Raw genomic sequence first — 9,765 nt, 5'->3', positions numbered from 1 at the left:
TGTTCGCATTAGCCACTATGAGGAAATCTTTCAAACCCGTAGTGAACTCGCGGGAGAGTCGGTTACCGTACATCCATTGCCGATTCATCTGCATTATTATAATATAAAATATATAATTAACCATCATGCATTTGTTAAAGTAACTAGCTATAAACAATAGAAATTAAACAATGAACAACACACATGCATATTTTATCAATGACACACATGCATGAAAGGTTCAAGTTGCTAACCGCGATCGAGGAGGAACCTCAAGTGTGGCTCCAACACTTCATATCATGTTTGTTTCACGCTGTTGGGCATTTCATCAAACACCTTGTGTGCATAAGAGGAACCAAAAGCAAACCTACACCCCCTTGTGAAGAGAAGTGGCACCAAATGGCTAAGTGAGTGCGCTGAACTGGTATATATAGGGGAGGAGCTTTAGTCGCGGTTGGCCAGGCCAACCGCGACTAAAGGCCTTTGGGCACCTTTAGTCGCGGTTGGCCTGCCCAACCGCGACTAAAGCCCCTCACGTGCACCAGCTGGCCACCGAGCGCCCTGGCCCAAGCCTTTGGTCGCGGTTCGTCTGCCGAACCGCGACTAAAGACTTCATTAGTCGCGGTTCCTACAGTTTCGCGACTAATGGGGCTGGACGGAAGCCTCTTTTTCTACTAGTGTGTTCTCGTTATACCTCCGTGCTTGTTCTTGTTCCTTGCTCCTATAAATAGATGTAGGCACAACGATGGAGGGAACACTCTTCTCGAAGCCAGATATGGATTCCAGAACAGCGATCTGCGGCGCTCTGCTGCTACTAGTGACATTGCTGCCTCTTTCAGCCACCGCGTCGAGCAAGGTAAGATCCATGCTCGATTCTTCTTCTCACAGCATTTAGCTCAGCTTCTTTCCAATCTTTCACTGATAACATTTTTTGTTGAAATTTCAGCTCTACATTGTGTATATGGGGGAGAAGAAGCACGATGACCCGTCCGTAGTCATCGCGTCGCACCATGACATCCTAACATCCGTTTTTGTGAGGTACCACTGGATACGAGTTCATGTCGCATTGTAGAAGTATTAGCAGGAAATAGTCGTGATTTGCTCACCTTTTTTACTTTACTTGTAACAGCAAGGATGAAGCCATGAGGTCGATAGTTTACAGTTACAAGCATGGATTTTCTGGGTTCGCGGCTATGCTCACAAAATCTCAAGCTGTCGCAATCGCAAGTAAGTAATTGTCAACCATTTTTTTGTAAGACGAGGTTACTCCCCGGCCTCTGCATCATGATTGCCATTTATAGAACCATATTTGTTTAGAGTACGAATATTAATTGTCAATCCTGAGGTGGCATGAGCTTGCTATATTTATATCAACTTGCACAATCGAAATGAACTAATCAACATACTATGAATGTAGAATTTCCTGAAGTTGTCTCTGTGAAGCCTAATATTTTTCACAAAACGCACACAACTCGGAGCTGGGATTTCCTTGGGCTTGACTATAATCAACTGCCACAACAACCGGGGCTCCTCAAAAGAGCAAAGTATGGTGAAGATGTCATTGTGGGTGTGACCGATACAGGTTTGTAATCCCATCCTTAAGCTTAAATCCAAAACATGAGAAATCCCAAGACCAGGAATCAATCATGACCCCATGGATGCACATGCTTCTTTATAGGTATATGGCCTGAATCACGAAGCTTTGATGACAATGGCTATGGCCCCGTGCCAGCACGGTGGAAAGGAAAATGCCACAGTGGCGAGAAGTTCAACGCCACTGGTTGCAACAGAAAGATCATCGGTGCGCGGTGGTATGGCCGTGGCATCAGCGCCGAGTCACTAAAGAGCGACTATAAGTCACCTAGGGACCTCAACGGCCATGGCACACACGTCGCTTCAACTATCGCCGGTGGGGAAGTGCAGGGCGTGAGCTATGGAGTCCTAGGCATGGGCGTGGCACGTGGTGGAGCACCACGTGCACGACTTGGTATCTACAAGGTGTGCTGGGTGGATGAGGGTTGCCCTGACGCGGCGGTCCTTGCTGCCATCGACGACGCCATACATGATGGGGTTGATGTCTTGTCGCTCTCTGTTGGAGGGGTTGGTCAGGAGTACTCTGGGACGTTGCATGCTGTGCAAAGAGGGATCTCTGTCGTGTTCGCCGGAGGGAATGATGGCCCTGTGCCACAGACGGTGACAAATGCCATGCCGTGGGTTACGACGGTGGCCGCTAGCACGATTGACCGGTCTTTTCCAACCTTGATATCGCTTGGGAACAAAGAAAAGCTGGTGGTACGTACCAAACTATTTCACTCTGTTTTAAAAAAGTATGTAAATTATTTCTTATATTTTCCATCTCTTAAGAAATATTACAGGGAAGTGTTACCTTGCCCTTCTGAAGGGACAGAAAAACCCCATGGAAAATATTAATGGATAAAAAAAGAAAAACAGGTGAAAGATGTTATTGGATAAGACGTGCTCCAATCCTAAAATAGTTAATATATATAAGATAGCATGAATGTGGAGGATTGGTCAATCTGGCGTTTCCCTATAGTTTTGCTAAATAATAACCTTTTAGACTCACTGAGCACGAAAGTGACGTTCAAACCAACCCTGGAAAAATAAATGGTTTGCTCCTCCTTGAAGCTCATTCAATATATATACGAGGCATTGCTTGTTCTCCACCAACTATATCATATCTTGTAGCTTTCCTCAGTTAGCTTGTTCTTTAATTTGTGATCAATTTGAAACGCAGGGGCAATCTCTAAATTACAATGCAGCTATGAATAACAGCGGCTCTCAGGCCCTTGTTTATGCTGGGAGGTAATGAAAGAAACCAGTCTCTTGACAACATTTGATTAATAGTAAATGCCGCGCTTTAGGACGAAACCATGTTCAATTTTTAAAATTTTGAGCAGATGCGACCCGGAATCACTGGCCTTGGGCAATGTCACGGGCAAAACCGTCCTTTGTTATGCACCAGAAGAGGCATCGCGGTGGTCGCCCTAGTTAATACTCCCTTATGCCATCAATTATACTATAGAGGCCGGTGCGAAGGGCCTCATCTTCGCACAATACACCGCCAACAATCTTGACAGCCTGGTTGAATGCGAGGGATTTATGCCTTGCACGCTGGTGGATTTTGAGATCGCACATCGAATTTTCTCCTACTGGGACATGACTGAGTGAGAATTTGTCGAATTGTTTGAAACTGCAGTGTGAACATATTTGGGCAGTCAGTTTGCCATCTCCTTATCCAAGAACTAATTCATGTTTGTCATGTGTCTAGCAATCCGGTGGTGAAGGTGTTTCCGGCTGTAAGTGTTGTTGGAAATGGGGTGTTGTCGCCAAGGGTCGCCTCGTTCTCGTCCAGAGGTCCAAGCCTATTGTTCCCCGGCATACTCAAGGTGTATATCATTACCAACTTATTAACTTGAGATAAATAGTTGAATTTTTGTCACTGTTTGTTTGCTATCTAGCCTCTCTAGTTTTTCAGAATTGAAGACTTGCATACCTAACTCATGATCAAAATTAATGTTTGGACAGCCCGACATTACTGCTCCTGGCGTCAACATCTTGGCGGCGGTGCGCGGCTCCTATGTGTTCTATTCTGGGACATCAATGGCGTGCCCACATGTCTCCGCAGTGACCGCGATGCTCAAGTCGGTTCACTCTCAGTGGTCACCTGCCATGATCAAATCGGCCATTGTCACCACAGGTAGGAAAGTAGAAATACCCAAAATACGTCAAAATAACTCATTTGAATATATGACTAACTTGATTGTTCATTGTCATTGATTGAAGCATCTGTGACCAATCGTTTTGGCATGCCAATCCAAGCAGAAGCTGTCCCAAGGAAACTAGCCGACCCCTTCGACTTTGGTGGTGGACACATTGACCCAGATAGAGCCGTTGACCCTGGCTTAGTTTACGATGTTGATGCAAGGGAGTACAACAAGTTTTTCAACTGCACCGTTGGATATTTAGCTGGTTGTGAGTCCTACTACCTAAATCTCAACCTCCCGTCAATTGCCGTGCCAGACCTCAAGGACCATGTCATGCTTCGGCGCACCGTGACTAACGTTGGGCCAGAGGAAGCAACATATCATTTAGTGGTTGAACCTCCAGCGGGGATAGATGTGTCCGTAGAGCCATCTGTGATCAATTTCACCCAAAGCAGTAGTAAAAGCGTGACGTTTATGGTGACATTCACAACAAGGCAGAGAGTGCAAGGAGGATACACTTTCGGGAGCTTGACATGGTCAGACGGAAGTACCCACTCAGTGAGAATTCCTATTGCGGTACGGACTGTGATACAAGACTTTGTTGCAGATACATCTTAAGTTCATATTCTTTGTATTATACACATTCTTGATGTATTCATGTGGTTGGCATAAGAAAATGTAGAAGACACACTTCAATTTTTTACATCATCACAGAAAATGTTATACTGGAATAAAATACAATTCTTTGCTAAGGGGAGGTTTATTCACAAACTTTTACGAAAAACAAATTAATGAGAAAACCACAGATCATATCGAATGAAAGAGACTAAGGGAGAACGAAGGATCAAAAATCTCCCGAACCTTTCTTTCTGGATGAAAACGTTTCTAAATTGAAAGTGAAAAGAAATAAACACGATCAAATTTTCTTAGCTAGGCCAAAATCACTGAATTCATGAATGGCTGCTAATGTCCAAAATGCTCGTGTTTGTACACTGAAGTTAATTTAGGTTTACATTGTTATCGAAGTTTGCACGATTTCCTTTGTGATATCACAAAATTTATGCCTCGTTGTTCTTGGGGTCCAAACTTCAAGATCCTTATTTTTGCGTTTGTCAATTAATTGTTCTGAGAACCCATGTCCATTTCAATTCTATTGCTCCAGATAGGGTTCCTTGGCGGGTGAAAATAATAATCTAAAACACATAAAATCAGTTTAATAAAATTCTGTTTCACATTCCTTTTGTAATGATGGATTATCCCCCGCCCTTACCTCGTCCCCGGCATGTCTCTTCCGATTTGAGTATCATTGACCTTAATGCCCCACTCCTCACGCTGGGTATGGAGGAGGCTGTGTGAGCCACCCGCATGGGGGTCCAAAGGTTGTCACCCATCATCTCCTTCTGGCTATCAGTTTCCCTCGGCGTTCTAAGTTCCATGAAATCTATGCCATATTATCCCAACACTTGACAGTCGACGCCATCGCTAGTCCTCATCTAGGAGGGTTGCCGGGAGGTTGATTGCTGCATTCAAAGAGGGGGTTCCACCGCATCAACTCCATCAACTCTTTCCCCCTCATCTCCATTATGTTTCTCCCATCCATATGCAAGTAATCTGTTGCAGGCAGCTGGATGGGAATTTGACGATGCCGATCATATAATAGTGCTACATTTACAGGGTTTTGATAACTAGGATGATGATTGGTCTTGATGTACTGTTGCTACAACTTTGTTATGCTCAATGTCTATTACTAGGGCCCAAGTAATATGGTATCATATCTTAACCATATAAGTTTTCATGATGTCACTGTGTCTGGATTGTACCTGCAAGTGGTATGTACCTATTATAGTCTCAAAACTGATATAGCGGGATATCAATGGGGAGTGTTGTAACTTGATGTTTCCATGTATTCACTAAGTGTTTATGTGTTGGCACGGCTGTCTCGCAAAATGATGCCTTAATTACCCTTTGTTTAAACTATGACCATGGTGACATGGGAGGGTAGGACTATAGATGTTGGGCAAGCTCTTGTTCTTATAGATAAGCAAGTTCAACTATGTACTAATACATGCCTACAAAAGTAGGAGAACATGAGCTTAGTTTTATATGCTTTGTTATGTGCACTATGATATGATTGATGATGTCTATGTAATGTCCCAATATCCATTCTCGGGTCTATGTTTTCTATAAATGTTTGTTCTCTTTAAGTACTTGTTAGTTGGCTTTCCGAGTGAAAGAATTGAAAACCATGAGACGAGCTTAGAGAGGAGAACACATCACACTACACTAGTAGAAAACAGGGCATACGTTTGGGCCTGGTTAGCCCATTAGTCCCGGTTCGGTCACGAACCGGTACCCCTGGGCCCATTGGTCCCGGTTCATGAGGCCGGGGGCCTGCCGGGCCTCGTGGGGGCATTGGTCCCGGTTCATCTGGGACCTTTGGTCCCGGTTGGTGGCACGAACCGGGACCAATAGTCCTGCTCCTAGCCCACCTCCATTGGACCCGGTTCATGGCATGAACCGGTACGAAAGGGTGACCTTTAGTCCCGGTTCGTGCCACGAACCGGGACCAATGATTTGCCTATATATACCCCTCGCCCGCGAGTAGAGCACTCCCAGTGCTCTGTTTTTCCTGGCCGGCGAGGGGGGAGCTTTGTGGTGCTCTAGCTCACCTCCTATGCACACCAAGTGTTCGATGGAATGACCGAGCACACTACTTAAGCCTTCTCCTCTCCAAGCTCGACCTCCAAGCTTCATTTTCCTCAATATTTGTCTAGGTTTAGCGGTCCGTTACGTCCCGTCCCCGTCTTCACCGCCGTCGATCGCCCGCGCCGATCTCGTCGCCGGCACCACCGTGGTGAGCCTCTTGTTCTTATCTTCTTTCTGAAAGGAAAAAAATTCTTACTTGTATGTTTATATATATACTTGTATAATTTTCTTACTTTTATTATTGCTTCTTATTATTTAGTGCGATGGTTTTGGTATCCGCCCCCATCGGCCCTCGTCCTGTCTATGATTCGGATGTGGTATATATTATCTTTATAACTATTTGGTTCATTTATTGTTTATGACAATTATACCGACCAACATGACATAGATTTTATTTATCTAGGAGGTATGTGAACCGGAAATTCCAACCGACCCTATTGTCGAGAGGTTAAATTTAGTTGAAGAAGAAAACAATTTCTTGAAGGAAAAACTAAAAAAAATTGAGGAGGAGAAGATGATATTGGAGTTGCATGTTGCGGATGTCGTCGATGATCACAAGAACAAGATGGATGCAATGCGCTTGAAGATTAGAAAGATTAGAAAATATGCCATTCATACCGAGGCTTGGTATCATTATGCCGTTGGATCAATTGTTACCTTGGTTGTGATTATGATCGCATTTGTTTTGGCATTGAAATGTTTTACATAGTTTCAATGTATGGTTTAATTAATTAGATGCTCTCGAGAGCTATATGTTGTTAGATGAGAACTATGTATGTATTTTGGTTTTAATATGATGATGAGATTCTATTAATTTGGTCACTTAATTATCTATTCATGATGTTTTGTAATGGTTTTTGACACACTTAATTATATATAATGCACGCAGAAGAACAGGCAATGGATGTATGGTGACAAACACACCTCCGAGTACATTAAGGGCGTGCATGATTTTCTCGAAGTGGTTGAGGCAACAAGCAGAATGGTTTTATGTGTTGTCCATGCCCTGTATGTGGGAATACGAAGTCTTACTCTGACTCGAAAATCATTCACACCCACCTGCTTTATAAGGGTTTCATGCCACACTATAATGTTTGGACCAAGCACAGAGAAATAGGGGTTATGATGGAAGACAGCGAAGAAGAAAAGGACGATGAGAACTATGTGCCCCTCGAATACGGTGATGCTGCAACGGGGGAAGCTGTTGAAGATCAAGAGGAACCAGACGATGTGTTCGATGATGATCTCCGCCGGATCATTGTTGATGCAAGGAGTCAGTCTGAAAGTCAAAAGGAGAAGGTGAAGTTCGATCGCATGCTAGAGGATCACAAAAAAGGTTTGTACCCCAATTGCGAAGATGGCAACACAAAGCTCGGTACCGTACTGGAATTGCTGCAGTGGAAGACAGAGAATGCTGTGCTTGACAAAGGATTTGAGAAGCTACTGAAAATATTGAAGAAGAAGCTTCCAAAGGATAACAAATTGCTCGACAGTACGTATGCGACAAAGAAGGTTGTTTTCCCTCTAGGATTGGAGGTGCAGAAGATACATGCATGCCCTAATGACTGCATCCTGTACCGTGGTGCGTACGGGGATTTGAACGCATGCCCGATATGTGGTGCATTGCGGTATAAGATCAGACGAGATGACCCTGGTGATGTTGACAGCGAGCGCCCCCGGAAGAGGGTTCCTGCATGCCAAGGTGATGTGGTATGCTCCTATAATACCACGGTTGAAACGCCTGTTCAGAAACAAAGAGCATGCCAAGTCGATGTGATGGCACAGAGATGACCGTAAGAAAGACGGAAAGTTGAGAGTACCCGCTGACGGGTCGCAGTGGAGAAAATCGAGAGAAAGTACTGGGAGGAGTTTGCAGGTGACGCAAGGAACGTATGGTTTGATTTAAGCGCGGATGGCATTAATCCTTTCGGGGAGCAGAGCAGCAACCACAACACCTGGCCCGTGACTCTATGTATCTATAACCTTCCTCCTTGGCTGTGCATGAAGCGGAAGTTCATTATGATGCCAGTTCTCATCCAAGGCCCTAAGCAACCCAACAACAACATTGATGTGTACCTAAGGCCATTAGTTGAAGAAATTTTACAACTGTGGACTGAAAAAGGTGTACGTGTGTGGGATGAGCACAACAGGAGGAATTTGACCTGCATGCGTTGCTGTTTGTCACCATGAATGATTGACCTGCTCTCAGTAACCTTTCAGGACAGACAAACAAGGGATACCACGCATGCACGCACTGTTTAGATGACACCGAAAGTATATACCTGGACAAATGTAGGAAGAACGGTTACCTGGGGCATCGTCGATTCCTTCCGACCAACCATTAATGTCGAAAGAAAGGCAAGCACTTCAAAGGCGAGACAGATCACCGGAAGAAGCCCGTGATGCGTACCGGTACTTGCTATGGTCAATGATTTAAAAGTAATCTTAGGAAAGGGTCCCGGAAGACTATCTGTTCTGAATGACGCTGAGGGACACACACCCATGTGGAAGAAGAAATCTATATTTTGGGACCTACCCTACTGGAAAGACCTAGAGGTCCGCTCTTCGATCGACGTGATGCACGTGACGAAGAACCTTTGCGTGAACCTGCTCGGCTTCTTGGGCGTGTATGGGAAGACAAAAGATACAGCGGAGGCACGGGAGGACCTGCAATGTTTGCACGAAAAAGACGGCTTGCCTCCAAAGCAGTATGAAGGTCCTGCCGGCTACACTCTTACCAAAGAAGAGAAGGAAATCTTCTTTGAATGCCTGCTCAGTATGAAGGTCCCGTCTGGCTTCTCATCGAACATAAAGGGAATAATAAATATGCCAGAGAAAAAGTTCCAGAACCTAAAGTATCATGACTGCCACGTGATTATGATGCAACAGCTTCTGGTTGCATTGAGGGGGCTTCTACCGGAAAACATTCGATTAGCCATTGTGAAGCTATGTTCATTCCTCAATGCAATCTCTCAGAAGGTGATCGATCCAAAAATCCTACCAAGGTTAAGGAGTGATGTGGCGCAATGTCTTGTCAGTTTCGAGCTGGTGTTCCTACCATCTTTCTTCAATATCATGACGCACGTCCTAGTTCATCTAGTCGACGAGATTGTCATTCTGGGCCCTGTATTTCTACACAATATGTTCACCTTTGAGAGGTTCATGGGAGTCCTAAGGAAATATGTCCATAACCGCGCTAGGCCAGAAGGAAGCATCTCCATGGGCCATCAAACAGAGGATGTCATTGGGTTTTGTGTTGACTTCATTCCTGATCTTAAGAAGATAGGTCTCCCTCAATCACGGTATGAGGGGAGACTGGATGGAAAAGGCACGCTAGGAGGGGACTCAATAGTAT

General features: G+C 44.6%; 1 pseudogene; it reads left to right on the top strand.

Moving 5' to 3' along the window:
- The first annotated feature begins 754 nt into the window (after nucleotides 1–754).
- Nucleotides 755–4,322, top strand: LOC119341916 (annotated as a pseudogene).
- The last annotated feature ends 5,443 nt before the right edge of the window (nucleotides 4,323–9,765 follow it).

The sequence above is a fragment of the Triticum dicoccoides genome, chromosome 7B (assembly GCF_002162155.2).
Source record: "Triticum dicoccoides isolate Atlit2015 ecotype Zavitan chromosome 7B, WEW_v2.0, whole genome shotgun sequence".
Lineage (NCBI taxonomy): Eukaryota > Viridiplantae > Streptophyta > Magnoliopsida > Poales > Poaceae > Triticum > Triticum dicoccoides.
This window is presented reverse-complemented; position numbering and strand designations above follow the sequence as displayed.